This window comes from Gavialis gangeticus, unplaced genomic scaffold (genome assembly GCF_001723915.1).
Source record: "Gavialis gangeticus isolate Ggan-Ray unplaced genomic scaffold, GavGan_comp1, whole genome shotgun sequence".
In the NCBI taxonomy this organism is placed as follows: domain Eukaryota; kingdom Metazoa; phylum Chordata; order Crocodylia; family Gavialidae; genus Gavialis; species Gavialis gangeticus.
In genome coordinates this window covers 109,759,332-109,778,148 of record NW_017729032.1, presented here as the reverse complement: position 1 = coordinate 109,778,148, position 18,817 = coordinate 109,759,332, and positions in this window count along the sequence as shown.

The window sequence follows — 18,817 nt, the reverse complement described above, 5'->3', positions numbered from 1 at the left end:
GGGGGGGGTCGGGGCAAAAGCTCATGGTTGGGTTGCTCCCACCACTGCATGCACCCCAGGAGGGCACAGGGGAGTACCCCCCAGATCTGCTTGGGGTGGGGTAATGCTGCTTCCACACCAAATTTTGCCACCACTTTGCTCCCAGTGCCACCACTGACAGCTGCCTTGCCACAGCCCTGGCTGAATTCCCTGCTTCCATCTATGTGCCGGAGAGAGCCAGGGCTGTGCTGGGTGGCTGGTGGTGGCAGCACTGGGAGCAGAGTAGTGGCAAAATTTGGGATGGATGCAGCGTCCTCCCAGTGCCACAGGCACCCGCTCTGAGCCCAGTCTCCACTGAGAAGAGCCCTGTGCATCCCCGGTTGCAACCCATCCTCCCCTCTGCAGATCCATGGGGCACCCCCCCATGTCCTCCTGGGGTGCAAGCAGCTGTGGGAGCCACCTCCCCACCCCCAATCAGCTGTGGCTTCATTCTCCCCTGCCCTGCTTGTGCAGTGCCTGCCCCTGCTTCTGCTCCCTCCCTCACCATGGTGGGTATGGACCTACCCCCCATGCCTCTTCCCTCCCCTCTCCCCTTTCACCACACTGGACTTACCAGCTGGAGGCAGCTCTCTATGCTGCTGGGCCATGCTCCCTGCTGCCTGAGTGCTGTGTTTCAGCTGCGCGCGTGCACAGGCATTTATCAGCCAAATTATTGGCCCTATTGGGCCAATATCCGATACAGCCAGTTTTCTGTATATTGGTACCAATCTGATATCAGACTGATGTATCAATACATCTCTAGTTTATATTCAATAGTTTCTTTAATGACTTGGATATGTATTTGTATCAACTGAACACAGTGTGCTCAGTTCATGTATCAATTGATACATTCAGTATCAACTGACCACAATTTATATATTTACAATTTTCAAGCAATATGGAGGCCTACCAGTTCCTCAATCATTATAATAAAATTCTAAATACTTATATATTTTGGCATTTGATTTTTGAGTAGGGAAATAGTCCAAAGCAATCAGAGAGCATGGTGCTGGCTTTACAGTAAAAACTAAGCTGCTGTTTGCAGTGAAACCTCCAAACAAAGGCTCCAAAAGATTAATGATGCTTCAGCTTACAATTACCTCTAGTCCTGGCAATCTCCTATGTGCATACTCTCCAACTCTCACCGCTTCATCTGAATCAAAGGACTGCTTCTATGATTAAGGTAAGCTTTGTACCTTAATAATATTTCACCTAATGAAAAAAATCCTCCTTCTTGGAGACTTCAGTGAAAGGGTTGGCACTGAGCATGCTGCCTGCTTGGGCACCAATGGCATCAGCAAAATGAATGAAAATGGACAACAATTGCTCAAGCTAAGCTCATGCAATGAGCTATGTATAACCAATTCTTACATCAACATGAATCCTCAAAACAAATTGTCTTGGCATCACCCACAATCTGGTCATAAATTTGACCTGGCTATCACCTGCTCATGAGACTTCTGTGATGTAATCATTACATGATCCAATCAGAGTGATGTATCATTCATTGGTATGCATCCCAGGACATTACACAAAAACAAGAAACTCTCCTTTCTACAAATAAATGCCACACAACTGAAAGCTGAAGACACATCATCTGAATTAATTAAAACTGTATCAGGAGCTCTATCATATCTTAAGCAGTGTAATACTGCTGAGGAGCAAAGGGTTTAGCTCAAAGGAGCCATTAAATTGCCTTGGACTCTTGCACTGCAGCTGAAATGACCAGTTCAATGAGAACTCATGTTAAATGATCCCACCCATGTTACTGATTGCTTCTTTCTCTATTTACATGTTTGTCATTAGCCCCTGAACTGCTTTCATCTTGACATTAACCAAAAATCCATATTTTTTCCTCCAGTCTATTTCAGTTTTTAAGAATATACTTATCAATATTGAGATAATAAATTAACACAAAAAAGAGATTGTCGTAACAAAGTGCATAGTATTTCATTAAACTAACATTAGATTACCATATTTGAGACATACATATAATCTGTTTCACTCCTAAGTAAATAAATGGGACTTCAGAATTCTCAGGAAATAAGTTAAATATAGGGATAATTCAGTTCAGAATTGCATGTATTTAATTTTCTTTGTTCCACTTAAATTCAGATGTCATTCACTTTAACTCAAAGGACAGGTGCATGCATTACCCATGGATAATTTTTCAGTTCAGCTACTATCAAGTGGCTTATTTTATTCTCTCTCTATTATATGGAAAGATCCGAAGTAATTATTAGCCTTTTTTAGTAACAGTTTTAATAATAATTCTTGACAAGTCATCTCCAAAGTATTTTATAAAATATTAACTAAAGGCTAAATCCTTCCACAAACTGAAATAAATGGGAAATTGTCAAGTGATTTCAGTGAGTACAAGTTGAATCCTAAAAGACCCCATAATGGAACAGCTATCCACATTAATGAAAACTTACTTGAATAAGTAGCTGAGTTCAATATGCCTATTTATGAAAATAACTGTTATGTAAGCACTTGTTCCATATTACAGTTGTTAATAATCCTCAGAACACATGGAAAGAGGTAAGTAATAGGTTATTAGTTTCTAAATTTCATTAAAAAAAGAAGAAAATAAGTAGGAAACTTAAATTAATTGCCCAGAGTCACTGACAGATTTTGCTTCTGACTCAGGAGCAGAAATCCTTGTTCTCCTAGCACTCCTAGTTCTTTACACAATCCATTATATTTTGTATCCAATCTTGATATTCACATTATATAATCTTACTAAAAGTTGAACTGCTCCATGAATCGATCCATCATAGCATTACCTCAATAATTCACTTGAATATATATAAGTGGTGCTTCTTTTTAATCATGGAAAAATGTGGATTTGGGTTACTTTTTTTTATCCAAAAATTGTAGATTTTCTTTTTAATCAGAGAAAAACAGGATTGCTGGAGGTCAAATATATTAAAAATACCTACAAATTTGAATATACAATCTTTCCTTTGCGCTGCTTTCCTTTCTGGCCATATTTTTTGTTTTAAAAATTAAATGTAAATAAACTTAAAGTGTAATATTTCCTAAAAATCTCAAAACATTTTATTTCAGTATTGCCCAAACAAAATTTCTTGACTGTATTGTTTTTCCGGCCAAAAAATATCAGTGAATAATTTAACTTGATGTGAATAGCAAGTTTTTTCAACTGGAGAAAAACGTGTTTTATCTAAATAAATTTGCATACCTCTAGTTCTTGTGCTTTGTAAACATTGACCCCTTTGTGGTAACACGTACCAAAAATATTGCATAATGTATATTTCCCCCCTACTATTCCACTAGATTTACCCATATTTTGTCATTTTAAGTGTTATCTACATTAACCAATTTTTTTTACTAGCTAAAATAAGTCTAAAGAATTACCACTTTTGTGCTTCTGTGCTAAGTTATGAGAGACTTAGGATGGATGGTATGTGTTGTCCATAGGTTCAGGGCTGTTTATGTGTCAAGACACCTTTTGGGGTGTTTGGAAAGCACTGTCCCATGGGTGCCCTGCCTGCACCTTGCTCTGTGAAACAAAGCATAGCAGGGTCCATGTGGCTCAGCAAGGTGGTTTCTAGTCTGAAAGGGAGGGAGACTTATGCTTTAGTGAGAGCCTGTATCCCTAGTAAGACATAAGATTTCTCCTGTATTGCCCTCTATTCATTTTCCCCCCAGGATTATGTTAATGGATCAGTTTAAAAAGGAGTACCAGATAAGGGAGAAAGCCATGCCTGACCTAAGGTTAAGTGCTGTATAGGGAAACAAAAGAGGTCGGTCTCAAATCAGTACTAATAGACAAATATGTCTCGACCTGGTGTAAGGTAGCAAGTGGTGTCCCCCAGGGTTTGGTACTTGCACTGGTGCTTTTCAACATCTGCATTAATTATCTGGATGTGGGGGTGAAAAGCACAATGGCAAAGTTTACTGATGACCCTAAGCTTTGGGGAAGTGCTGCCATAACTCAGGGTAGACTGACAACCCAGGTGAACCTAAACAGATTAGTTAGATGGACAGACCAGAACCAGATGCTGTTCATCACTGAGAGGTGTAAAGTGATCCATCTGAGGAGGAAAAATCTACAACAAAAGGGACCTGGGGATCATAATTAACCATAAAATGAATGAGCCACCAGTGCGATGCTACGGTTAGGAGACCAAACAATATGCTGGCAACAATCAACTGATGAATCTCAAGCAAAACTAAGGAAGTTATTTTCCCATTCTGCTCAGCATTGGTGAGGTTGCAGCTGGAATACTGCATTCAGTTCTGGATGCCATGCTTCAAGAAGGATGTGGAGAAGCTTGAGAGTCCAGAGAAGAGCCACGCATATGATTAGAGGCCTGAAAAGCAAGCCATATGAGGAAAGGCTGACAGATAAGGGACTTTCACCCTAGAAAACAGAATACTTCAGGGGGATTTAGTGGCAGCTTACAAATATATCAGGGGAGAGCATCAGGGGCTAGGTGAACAACAATTCACCAAAGTGCCCCAGGGGAAAACCAGGAGCAAAGGCCATAAACTCTTAGAAGGAGGTTTCTGACAGGACATAAGGAAAAACTTCTTTATGGTCCATATGACCAGACTCTAGAATAGACTCCCAGCAGAGGTGGTCCAGGCACCTACCCTGGAGATCTTCAAAAAGAGACTGCATACACACCTTGCTGGGGTTATTTGACCCCAGCAGTCTTTCCTGCCTATAGCAAGCGGGGGACCCGTTGATTTCACACAGTCCCTTCAAGCCCTAAACTTCTGTGAACCTGTAAATCCTCTTTAGGTGAGGGGATCCTAGAACCCAGCGGCTCAAGATGAATAGAAGGCAAGAGAAGGGGGAAAGGTCATGGCCACAATCAAATTCTTCTTCTGTTCCTGAGACATGTTTGGTAGTCACAACTTCAGGACAACTCCATTTTCAGATGTCTATCCCTACTACATCTTCAGAAGGGGCTGTTACCAGGTCTTGCTTCAGGAGTGGCTGTGATACTCTTGGTGGCCACATAATCTGTGCCAGTCAGCTTCTCCTTCTTCTTGCCTGTCACACCTTGATGTACTTATTGTAGGTGAGGCTGCCTAAAGGGCCTAAAGTGAGCCTCAATCTATCTAACAGCTAGCAAGTCCCTCCTGGATGCTGCTGGTCTCAATCCTGCCCTTAAACTGAGTAGAGATTCTTGGCCCATCTATGTCCCAGGGAACCTGTAGCCCTAAGGGCTTATCACAGGCTCTGACCTCCTCTTCAGCTGTGCCCATGTCTCACAAGTGTCACTGTACCATCATTGTCTTGTTGGGGCCTCAGCTTTCTTAGCCTCTGCCCCTTTTCTGTAGCAGGGGCCTTCTGGTCTGGACCCACTGCCTTGGACTTGGCTTCTAGGCACCACCTCTTATCTTGATTACATTAGTACTAGTACCCCTGGCTCTCCTCTGGGCAATGAGTTTACTTCAGCTCTGTTTGGGGCCCTTGGCCCTATCCATCTTGAGTTGCACTCAGGAGCATTTCTTTCCTAGGATGTAACCCTACAACGCTCAAGCCCACTGTATGTCCTGGGCCTCTTTAGCTCCAGGCAGACTCAAGACACCCCTGTGCCCTTAGGCACTATTGGGACCTCCATAACAGACCTGCTAGTTCCAAACCCAAACCTCTGGTGTAAGTGATAACACAGCAGTAAGCCTCTTTGGGTATAACACCAAGTAACCCACTCTGGGTCTGAACGTTACTAGTGGCTATCCATCTGTACAACCAGGCTCCAGGGTCACATTCCTTTGCAAGGCAGCAGCATTCTGTTTGCCTCTCCTAAGGTAGCTCTGGTGCCAGCTAGGAGCTTTCCTGGCCCCTTCTGCTCTGGAGATCCTTTCACTATAGCCTCCAGGACCAAATGGACCATGTAGACTCAGCCCTGAGATTATATATGTGCAAAGACTTACCCCTTTGGGTCAGGTGACTCAGCAGCCATCCAAGGTGTATTCATTCTGACCCTGAAGACCTACCCACTTGCCCTGTAGCTGTTTATTTGCTCTTGGCAACTCTTACTCCTTGACTCTTTTCACAGTTAGGGCGGCTAGGAGCTGGAACCAACTTCCAAGGGAAGTGGTGCTGGCCCCTACCCTGGGGGTCTTTAAGAAGAGGCTGGATGCCTACCTGGCTGGACTCATTTGAGTCCCGTTTCTCTTTTTGGGGGTTTTTTGTTGTTCTCCCGCCCTGGCGGGGGGTCGGGCTAGAAGATCTACTAGGTCCCTTCCGACCCTTAATCTATGAATCTATGAATCGATGACTAGCCTGGCTGACTGTCCCTTGTGTCAGCTACTGCTGGCTTTTGGATACACCCCAGCTACCAAGTAGCTGAGTTCCTTAGCTGCTAGTTTTCCCTTAGCCAGATCATCTTGTTGCAGTTTTCTGTCAAGTATCTGGAGCCTCCTGGATTCCTGTTACAGGGCCTACTTTCAGCCTAATGTTGCTGCTGTACATGCTCAATTAACATGGCTATGTAGTTGGCCACGTGCATGAGATTCTGTATTTATAAATAGAATACCTGTGAACATAGAAGTACCGAAAATTTTCTGTAGACAACCAAAATGACCATTTATATTATCAGGAAAAAATATAAAAGAATGTGAAATAAAATTGTACCCTGAAAATATCATTTTCCTTAATCAGGATTTTATATGCATGTAAAAAATAGCAGAAAATATTTATAAAAATACGTAATAAAATAATGGTAACATTGGAGTCATGTTGTAGCCATAGTGAGCCATAAAATGTGTTAGGGGCAAGGATTTTTGTAGGTGATATATCTTATTCAATCAACTGTATGCTTATTATAATCTTAGACAAGCTTTTGAAATCTAAGAAAGAAAGCATTGGATTTGAGATCTTGTCTAAGTGCATCCCAAGCATGAAGCTGATCCAATAAAAAGTATATCATCCACAAAAATCACTGCCTCTAACAAACTACTGTTAATTTATTTTATAGATATTCCCATATGTATATTAAAATAATCAATATTAAAATACATTTAATAAAAAAATATCCAGAAGAATGAATGTAGGGCATTGTATGTACAATGTAAAATGTGTGGGGGGGTGGTTCCTCCACTGCTGTCACCATATAAATTTAACAGATTTAAGTCAGCATCAAAGTAAAGATGTTCTATAATATGTCCACTGAAATGTATTGCAAGTAACCATCCTAAAAATAGAAAACATATGGTCTATGCAGAGGAGTCACTCTGGGATTTCTTTTCCCTAAATTGACACAGCTCAGCCATATGTTCTGTTATCACTACACTATATTTTAAAACAAAACAAAGTGATTGTTGTACTGTAATGAGTAGGGATCCTTGTTTTCTCTGATAAAAAAATATCCCCAATTTTCAGGTTAAAAAAAGTAACCACAAATCCAGATTTTTCTGTGATTAAAATGAAATGCTGCTAATATTGTTTCCTTTTAATCTTGGAAAAATGTGTATTTGGGGTTACTTTTTTAATCCAAAAACTGGGATTTTTTTTTTTACATCAGAGAAAACCAGGATCCCTGGTAACAAGGAATTTAAATATACGAACATATATTTATATAACTTTCTTACACATTTAAACATTTAAAAGCCAGGAAATGGACTTTTGAAAGAGTAAGGATTTCATAGTAATAGTTATGCACGCTGACTTTGGCTGCATCCACATGAGCATGGTTATTTGTTTCCCCAGAGACAAGAAGGAGTGGCACACCTTTTGTCACTGCTACTTGTTCCCAGGGAATCCCTGTGCCATGTGTCCTCTGGTGAATGGAAGATTATCATGGGTGGGGTAGGGAAGGCTGGGGCCAGCCTTACCTGGGTTTTTGGGGACCTCCTGGGTCTGCAGCAGTAGCAATCCTGCTATGTGCTGCAGCACAACTGATCTACTTCACTGATGTCTATGTATGTCTCTAGGGCTGTCATCTCACAGAATCCCATGCAGAGGGATTCCCCTGTACCCCAACACTGTGGGGATTTCCTTCTTGCAGATGCAGGCTCTGTGTAAAATGGAGGCAGCTAGGGACACTGTCTCATGGGATCTGCCCCTGAAGCCAAAGCAATTCCGGTCAAGGGTAGCTGGAGAGGCACCCATGGGCTTCCTGCACTCTCCTGCCACAAACAAACAGATGTTGGCTGCAAAAAGGTGGCACAAATTATTACTAGGGTCATTGCTTCAACAATATCTAAGCACTTGTGGTATAACAAAGTGCTATTTGTTCAGCTTTTGTCACTGTCAGGTTGTCAACAGTTTTTGGCTAAGCAGTCAAATATGCAGCCCAGAACTATAGCTAATTTAAGACTGGCTGTGAAAGGGTTAATACTGGTTAGTACTCCACCCCTCTTGCTTGATGACCCACAAAGAATCTGGCACCTTACAGTACTGTCTCTCCATTATAAACTGAGCTCTGAGCCATGAGTCGGGGGGTGGGGGATATTCTTTTCATTTTTATTCAAAAACAAGATGTGCGCATTATCTAGGATACATGAAGTATGAGAAAATGTGGACATATTTTATTGAAAAGGCTGACAAATAAAAGCTGAGCTTGTTATTACAATGCAGATAGATGTTAATATCTTCATAAGCTAAAAGCTCAACCAGACTCATTATTCTGAAGTAAAGGTTTTGTAAAAAGTTTTCATTTTCTGAAGGAAAAGTTGTGAGTCAATGGGCTTGCAAGGACATGAATACAGTGATTAGCTAGGAACAGGATTTTTGCAGCAATCTTCTCAATAGATTTGAGGTGAAAAGCTTACAAGCATTAAAGCCACTAGGAGACTGAGTAGATAAGGCATTATATAACTGGTGTTTAGATAAGATTTTTGGCTGTGAGAGCAGACTAGGAAGTTTAAAACTTTTAGGTAGGAAGGAAAAATAAGATTTAGATTTATATAGAAGAGGTGAGTTACTGAGATGAAATTGAGAACACAGTTTCAAGTGACAGGAGAGAATGATGATACTGAGATTTAGGAGAAATGATTAAGTGTGTAGCCTTAAACAGCTAGTTACATATAGATATGGGCCTAACTATATATAATCATGCCATTTGGAAATTGACTGCAATAAAGTCCTGCCAAATAGTAACTTATTTGATAATTATATTCTTTTAGCCTTTTTTTTTTTTTTGATCCTCTAGGCATTTGTTACTATAGGGTGCCTATACAGATGCATTAAGGCTACTCTGACATGCTATAATTACAGTGCATCAGAACAGATTTAATTAATTGAGCCTGCTGGAGTGTATTAATTACTGTGCTCCAGCAGACTCCAGTGTCACATGTATCAGTATCCCCATGCTGAAAAATGGTGGTGGGGGCACTTTACCTAAAACCTATTTGATAAGCTTTAGTTAAAATGTCCCCGCTGCCATTCTTCAGTGTGGGGACACTGATACATGTGACACTGTGGATGCTTTAATTAAAGTAGTTCTTAGAGATGCTCCAATTAAAGCACACCCCTTCCCCACCCCACCACCTCCTAGAGCACATGTATAAACTTCCATAGCTATTCTGGATTTTTTGGTTTCAAGTATAGAACAACTAGTCTGCCTAGCATAAGTCCCTAATGGTCTTAACATAGGAGGAGATGTTTTGAATTATGTTTAATTGTATAAAAAGATTGAAGCAAACAGATAACCTAATGAACTCCACAGAAAGCCTGTGTGTGCAAAGTCCATTTTTATTGTGGAAAATGTGCTGTTTTTTCTCTATTTCTTTTTTAAACTCCTTTTCCCCCCCTCTCCTAAAGTACTGACCCTATAAGTGCTTGCCTATGCCATGGCAGTCCTGGTCCCAGTGTTCCTTCCCACTCACAACCAGAAGTACACTCCAAACCCCAAAATATTCCATCACAGTTATTCTGTGATCGTGCTCTGTGGCTTTATAAGGACACTAGATATTTAAATAGTGACTGCAGAGAGACACAGATGTATTTCCAGGTTTGGTGTGTGCCTACAGGAGCAAGAGGGCAGAGCATGTTCTGAAACACCTGGGCATGAACATGATGCCACCATAGTGTAGACAAATTCTAAAATTAATGTCATCTGTCAGCAGATATAATCTGTTTCATGTGGAATTCAACAGAAACTTCAACAGAATCTGGAGATCTTCAAAAGGAGACTGGATGTATACCTTGCTGGGGTTATTTGACCCCAGCAGTCTTTCCTGCCCAGAGAAAGGGGATAGACCTGATGATCTTACAAGGTTCCTTCCAGCCCTAAACTTATGTGAATCTGAGAATACTATAGGTCTTCTGTAATAAAAGAACCCTGCTCCTCACTCCTCTCAGGGGTTTGGACCCACAAGCCAGATGAATTGTACAAGGATCGGGCCCTATGTGTGGAATTGAGACCTGGAGCCCCATGCCACCTCCACTGGGATAGGATACAACCATGGAGCCCCTTACAACTATGTGCCACTTACATATAGCCAGTGTTGCCCTGAAGGGGCCCTGTACTAGGGTTGAGCTGTAGGGGCCCCACTCAGACTGATCGTGGACAGATAGAGTCAATTGTGAGCCCCATGCTTGCCTCCACACGCCAGGACCAGATCCTGAACTACTTTGCACTTCTCATCAAGCATGCGGGACCATGGCCCATGGGTCTCTCCACAGACCCATAGGGAACCCCACAGGTTAGATAGCATGGTTCCAAGGGTAGGATCTGGCCCACCACTATTCCAGCCAGCATCCCTGGCTTAGATCATTTTAAAGGACAAACTCATGGAAAACAATATATAGTAATAATAAAAACAAACCAAAAAACTTCAATGTGAAATCCAGAATTTTATACAATATTAAAACTTAAAACTAGAGAGGCATGAGGTGTCATACAACTGTTAAATCCTAGAAAACCTGCCATTTAGAAAAGCCAAAGGAAACTAGAAAACATGAAAGGAAAAGCAATAAATAGTACAGATACTGTAGTAGCAGATATTCTACTTGAGGAAAGAGGGACTAAATTTATCATCTAGAGCAAAAACCTAGGAAGAACGTATCACAATCTATAAGTAGTTTCAAAATCATCATGTAAATGAAGTATGAAAATTATCAATTATATATGAACAATGGATAATAAGTAATTATTTGAAGCTTAGTAACAATAACCAAAGGTTATTTTACATGTTGGAAAAGATCATAAAAGTTAAAGCCATTAGACTTTGGAATAAATGCTGTTGTGCCATCAAGTCAGATAGAAATTCTGCATTCCTCACTTTGGCTACCTAAGGTATGTTATAAACAATAGGACACAGTGGTTGCATTTGCATGAAATGCTAGCAGTGCAGGAGTGCCATGGAAAAAGCTAATGTGCTAATCCAGAGTAGAATTAGTCTACTGTGCATTAGCATCATGTAAAAGACATGGGCTGGTGCTACAACACAGTAGGGCCAATTATGGCACATTTAGTTTGTACCTGTTATTAGAGGTACTAAATTTAATGCACTGTAATTATAGCACATTAATGCATGTGCAGATATGTCCACTCAGTATGATCAGTGTCTCTTCATCTTACCCAGTATCTTGTCATAGATGGGTGGAATCCACATGGGTGGAATATCTAACTCAAAAGGAAAAAGGAAGGTAAAACCAGATTGTGTAAAAGTATTTAGGCACTTAAAGATTTAGATAGACTTCTAGTGGGATTTTCAAAATGACAGCTATGCAGTTTTGGGTGATGAAATGCATTTAAACCTCTAACTTTGTGTCAACTTTCATTAACATTTCTCTGAAGTATGAGATGAATATAACCCAGGTATTATTACAGTTCTATTAAAATAGTTTGCAATATTATTTCAAATCTGCTTTGACAAGTACGTCTTGCAGTTTGATTTATTTCAATGAGGTTTAAGTCAAAGTAGAATTTGCCAAATTGTTTCCCAGTGATAATACATGTTAAAAATATAAACCCCATTCCTAAAAACACATATATGTATTAGGAATAGAGTGATCATACATCCTGGGCAAACCAGGAAGTCCCAGCTTCAGTAGTCTAGTCCTGGCCAGCTGGTCAAAAGTCCTGGAGTGGAGTCTGGTGGGGATGTGGATCAAGATGGCAGGCACCACTGTTGCTATGCATGAGCAAAGTGGGTGGACAGAAGTAGGTGCCATCCTGCTCGAGTCCACCCATCTTGCTCCACCATTACAGTAGCAGTGCCTGTCCAACTGCCTGCCAGGTGCACCATGCTGCTGCACTTCCCCTCTGGATTCCACTCTGGCACTTTTGACCAACTGGCTAGGACCAGACTATGGAAGCTGGGAATATCCCAGTTTGTCCAGGATGTATGGTCACCTTAATTAGGAGTTTTATGCACCTCTGGAAGGGCAGTGAATTCAGCTGAATTACTCACATACACAATTATTCACATAAATAAATATTTACAGGACTGGTCTGGGACCTTTGATTGGAAGATTAATTACTGGAAAATACTAGAAGTGTTAAACACATAATACTTCTGAATAGTGCATAATAGTGATGACTCACTTGATTTTCAAATCAGGATTTTCATTTATTTTGTTTTCTCTAATTGAAATTTACCATTTTTCATTTCATTACAGAATGGATTTCTTTAAAGAATATCTTCTTGAAGATCTCAGTTTTGAAAGAATGGGTGAAAAAAATATCCCATTGAACATTCACTTGCCAGTTTCTTTGAATCAAAAAAAATGAAAGGGTAGATGTTAGAAACTCCTTAGGAAATCATTTACTCAAACCCCCAAAAGAGGGAAGTGGAAAACCAGATCCAGAAATAGAATGATTGAAGTGCAGTCAGGTAGAATTAGATAGAATTTATGTATTTATGTACAAGTTATCAATCACCAAAAATCACTCAACTGATTAAGAGTAGTATTCTATTTTTTCCTGCTGTCTGAGTAACCATTTTTTGCCATCTACAGGGTATTTTGGCACCAAAGAATTTTATTCCTAGGAGTGTATGGATGACTTTTGCAGACTGGTAAAAAGCCTGTGCCTTGACTTAGAAGGGGTTTGAATCTGGATCTATGACTTCCCTTCATATCACTTGAATCATGATGTCACAAGTCAGTCATTATTTCATCTCTTCTCTGGAGCTCCTTTTGAAGTGAGGCTCTAACACAGTTATTGGAAAAAGTAGAGAAAGGGAAGAACAGGGATGGAAACTTGTGCCTCACTGAGAGCAAGGGCCCCTACTAAAACCCAAGAACAATTTCCCTTCAAAGATAGTAATCACCTCATTGAGCCATACATCTTTCAGCTTGCTCTCCTCCTCCTGACTCCACATAGATCCCTCTTGTGGTGGACCAGGGTGTCATAAGTTAGAGAGCTATGCTGCGAAGTGAAAGATGACCTGGATCAAACTGTTTCCTCATGGGAATTAGAAGGGAAGCTGTAACCTAGTAGCTCTTCCTCTCAGGTGAGTGCCTTAGCTCTGAGCTATAGGGACAAAAAAGTGGTAATATGAATGTAATGTGTGTAACAGGAGGAGAAACCAGGGGGAAGTCTGCAGAGCTGTTCTCACTGTTATTTTGGACTGCAACTCTAGAAATCCCCAGGATCGTAAGGGAAAAAGGAAGAAGAATCTTGAGCCTGGAATATGGGGAAGAGAGACCAGAGTGTATATAGAACCTAGTGGGCCCTACACAGTGAAGCTGGAGATTTCACTGTTTCTTTACCTTTTACCTGCTACCTTCATGTGGCCATTGGCTTGTGAACCTAACCCCCATAAAAGTGAGAACTTCCCCTTGCTTCTTGCATCTGTTTCTGGGGCTGCAGAGCTGGTACAAATTGGTGCCCAGCGTAGAATTCTGAAGGAGGCTATCCCACAAGTGAGGCAAATGGGGATTGGTGGTCAAAGGCCATAAGGCACAGGGCAAAGTACTGCAGTGAGTGTATAGATTTTATTTGTTGTGTGATCATTTAATCAGGGAAAATGAATACCATGGAGCAGAGGGTCCCCCCAATGGAAGGGAAAACACACACACTCCATACAGAGTCTCATGACATACATTCAATCAAGCACTCTATAATGGAAAGCAACAAGAATGCAGTGAGTTGCATGAACAATTTGAAATGGCAGATGAGTTAAACGAGGATCTATTTAATGAGGATTATTTAATTGGAATGGGGATACTAAGCTAAAATTCCTGAGGCTGGTTCTTACATGATAGGCCAGGGAGGTCTACCATGGGCTCAGCAGTGAAGCCAAACAGGATTACAAGCACCTGACAGGGGCCCTTTGGAATCCTTTGGAACCAAGTGCAGGTCCTGACTGGGATTATGCAGCTTTCTTTAATTATAAGATGACTTCAGAATAATTAATACAAGAATTTGGCATTGCCCTAAGATGACTAGCTGCAAAGACTTTCCCACAAGTTACAGGACCTGCTGAGATACAGGACCTGGTAGCCCATGGCCAGTTCATCACTCTGCAGTGGGAGGAAGTGGTAGCCCATGGCCAGTTCATGCCTTCAGTGGGAGGAAGTGTGTCCAGCTTCAGTTAGGGAGGCCTCTTAGCTTGGATGATGTCATAAAGCTATCCACTGAGATTAAATAGGAGAGAAAACAGGAGTCCCTAGATATCCAAGGTGCTAAGGCAAGGCCCATGTGCAGGTCAGAGTGGAGAAGTCAGGAGCACACATTCCAACCCCAGAAGCATCATCCATCCATCCATGTAAACATGATGGACACATGGATGGACACATTGAGAGAGATCTGAGGTGAACTGAACCAGCTCAAGGAGAGTATTTAAACCCAGTCCCAGAGCAGTGTGCAGTCATTTACCCACTGCCCTGTGACCAGTGGGGACCCCCAAGGCTCTGTCCTTGTGCCTATACTATTTAACATCTTCATTAATAATGTGGACATTGGTATCAAAAGCAAATTGGCCAAGTTCCCCAATGACACCAAATTCAGGGTAAAGCGTCTACACCTGAGGACAGGAGGGTGATCCAGCCTGACTTTGACAGGCTCAGGAAATGGGCGGATGAGAACCTGATGGTGTTTAACACTGACAAATGCAAGGTTCTCCAGCTTGGGAAGAAAAACCTGCAGCATCCTTATAGGCTTGGCAGTGCTACACTGGTTAGCACTACGGACAAAAGGGGCTTGGGGGTCATGATTGACCAGAAGATGAAAATGAGCCTTCAGTGTGGTACTGCTGCTAGTAAAGCAAGCAAAATGCTTCCTTGCATCCATAGATGCTTCTCAAGCAAATTCCAGGACATCATTCTCCCATTGTACTCGGCCTTGGCGAGGCCGCAGCTGTAGTACTGCATCTAGTTTTGGGCTCCACAATTCAAAAAGGATGTGGAGAAGCCTGAGAGGGTACAGAGGAGAGCTGCGCACATGATCAGAAGTTAGGAAAGCAGACCTTATGAAGAGAGGCTGAGAGCCATGGGGCTCCTTAGCCTGGAATAGCGCAGGGTCAGGGATGATCTGGTGGCCACCTATAAGTTTATCAGGGGTGCTTACCAGGATCTGGGGGAACGTCTGTTCACCAGAGCACCCCAAGGGATGACAAGGTCGAACGGTCACAAACTCCTCCATGATCATTTCAGGCTGGACATAAGGAAGAACTTCTTTACTGTCCGAGCCCCCAAGGTTTGGAATAGTTGTTGCCAGAGGTGATTCAAACACCTACTCTGAACACCTTCAAAAGACATCTGTATGTTTATCTTGCTGGGATCCTATGATCTCTGCTGACTTCCTGCCCCTGTGGCAGGGGGCTGGAGTTGATGATCTTCCGAGGTCCCTTCCAGCCCTAATGCCTATGAAATCTATGGGATATTTACTATATATGGTGTTATTTGTATAGGAGATTTTAGCCTCTTTCTGGAGCAAATATATCAGAAGAATTTAGCAATCCATATAAATATGTTACAAAGATGGTAGGATACCTAAGCTCAGTTAGCCAAGCTGTTAAGAAACATGAGGCTGTAGCCACACAAAGGCAAAATGATTATTTTTCCTTCAGGATCACTGGACAGGTGTATGAGAGTTGGTGTGGGTACAGAACCAAACCAGGAGTCCAAAAGACATGTAAGAAATTAAGTGTCCCCTTATACAGTCATTAGAAAATTGTCTGAGGTGTTAGATTAGCTAACAAGCAGGCCAGATGGACATACCTGTAGTACAATCAGATGGAACCCCATGTGTGTTCACAGGACAGGAACCCTAGCCTGAAAAAGGAGCTGGGGAGGCCTGCTCATCAGTAGACTAGATGATGGCAGAGGCTTCCCAACAGAACCCTCATCAATACAACCCCCAGTAGGTCCATTAGGGTGTTGCCAGAGATTGCTTCTGGATCAAGAAATGTAGGGTCAAATCCACAGCCCGATGCAAATGCAGATAGTGAGGATGAGCAAGTACTTAGGGCAGGATCATGGCTAGGTACCCAAAACTTACCAGAGCCAGTGAGGGTCCACAATCTTGAATCCTCAGGTATCCCACAGTAAGTACAGAAACCTCCCATGTGGTTTAGGGACTACATGGTGTAACCTTAGTTAGATGTGGGGGCAAATCCAGTTAAAAGTGGGAGTAACATAATGTGAATGTAATGTGTGTAACAGGAGGAAGAACCAGGGGGCAGTGTGCAGAATTGTGCTGACTGCTAATTTTACTGCAACTCCCAGAAACCCACAATGTCTAGGGGGCATGGGAAAAAGAAAGATGAAGCTTGAGCAGGTTGGAGGAAGAGAAAGAGAACAGTGGGCATTTATGCATGTGCTCTGGGAGTGGAGGTAGGGGTGTTATTCACCCATGGTACTAAAGGATCATCAAAGCATAATGAACACAGAGTTTAATGCAGAATACACCTAACACAATTCAACTTAACTAAAATCTTACTTCATTAATACAATAAATGTTATCTTAATAACTTGTGCATAGAGAGAGAAAGAAAAAACACTTAGTTCAATGGTCTCACCCAATCCCAGATTTTACTCTACTTCATGGAAATGGTGGCCAATCAGTTCCTAAAAGTAGAGGCTGGTCATCTGTTAGTAATGGCTCTTTTTTCAATCCAGAAGTTGTTAGACAATGACACACAACCAGCTTCCTTGTTGCCCCCCTTTTATGCTTTTTCTTCTGATGACTCCTCATTTCTGGGTACCGTTTATTGTTTTCTCTGATCATCATACTGTTCATGGTTTTATCCTGTCAGCATATTCCTTTGTTCCAACAAACCCATCACATGCACACATGTTAATTTGGTCTTTTACTGGTCTCTCAACTTGGGCATGCCTAGGACTCCTAATTTGGTGTGTCCATCAACTCTGGAAATTCCAAGGGCTTTGCAATTAGACCCTATCTAGTTGGTCCCATCTTATTACCAGGAATCCTGGCTTTCTCTGACAAAAGAAAATCCCCAACTTTTGAATTTAAAAAAGTCATATTTTTCTGTGATTAAAATGAAACACCACTAACATATATTAGTGGCATTTCATTTTAATCATGAAAAAATGTGGATTTTAGGTTACTTTTTGTCAAGTACAAATTGGCAACAGTGCCGCATGCACACCCTTGCCTGTGCCCCATCCAGATCACTCAAAACCCCCACTCATGAGAAACTAACCTTGAATTAGATATGAAGCCTGGTACCATGACAATGTAGACATCAAAAAAAGATTCCGGTGCCCAGAGTAACTAAAACGTAACTAATAGTGCAGTCCTAAATTAGCTGACTCAACTGAAACTGTAAGAACAAATTGATGAGCCGTGCTCACCCTCTTGTGACCAAGCAGGCTCAGTACCACACAAATGAAAACAACCCCCCCCCCATCCTGATGGCTGGGCTGACAGGAGGGAAAAGCCTGTGTTGAAACCTGAGCAGACAAAGGAGAATCCATTTGTAGTCATGATTGGCTGACACAGAGTAAAACCAGATAAGAAACGTTATAAAAAACTCTTCCCGTCCTTTGTTCGGAGAGACCGCCATTTCACCATAACTCGAGCCAGACTTGATGTTACCCCCCGGGGCCGATCACCCCAGTGTCTCCTGCTGAACGATCCCCTCCAGCATAATTCCCCGTGTTCTCCAAAGTGTCTCGTTTCGATTCTTGTACTATATCTCGCGACGTGCACCCGTTTGTAACCACCTGAACCGCAACTCAAGACATGTGCCTGCCCTCTCCTCTAGCCATCTCATCAAGGGGAGTGAGTAAATAAACTTTCTTTTACTTAAAACTGTTACGTTTCCGACCCTTCCTCCTCCTGTAAATCCAGATCAGTAACGAACCGGAGGGCGCTGTATAGCCCCTCTCTCAGCGTGGGACACTTTTTTTAATCTGAAAATTGGGGATTTTTTTTTAAATCAGAGAAAACCAGGATCCCTGTGATAACACTGGAACATAATCTGCCTGTGAAAGTGAACTCAAGGTTAGCTGATAATATGGACATAATCAAAAGAAAATTTCAAATACTAATGAGGGTAAACAAAAACTTAAGCAATGGTTAAATAAAACTGAATATAAAATAAAAGTTTGACTAAAACTGTAATTCACCACTCAAGCAGGTACAAATAAAGTGAAATACAAGAAGCTACCCTAACAGGGGCCCTTTAATTAGAGCAGCTCCAAGAACCTCTCTAATTAAAGTGCCTAGACTATACTGTGTATTGTTAGACCCCAACTCCATGAGGTGCCCAATGACTAGGAAAATGACAGTCCAATTGCCCATGGACCCTATTGCTCATTAGCCAGAGCAGAGCAGGGAGCAAACACTAGCACACATTGCTTGCAACAGCCTTATTCAGAATGGAGACAGTTTCGGGCAAGCTCCCTTACTGACAGAATACAGGGAGCAGCAGTGAACAATAGTTTTTCCACATA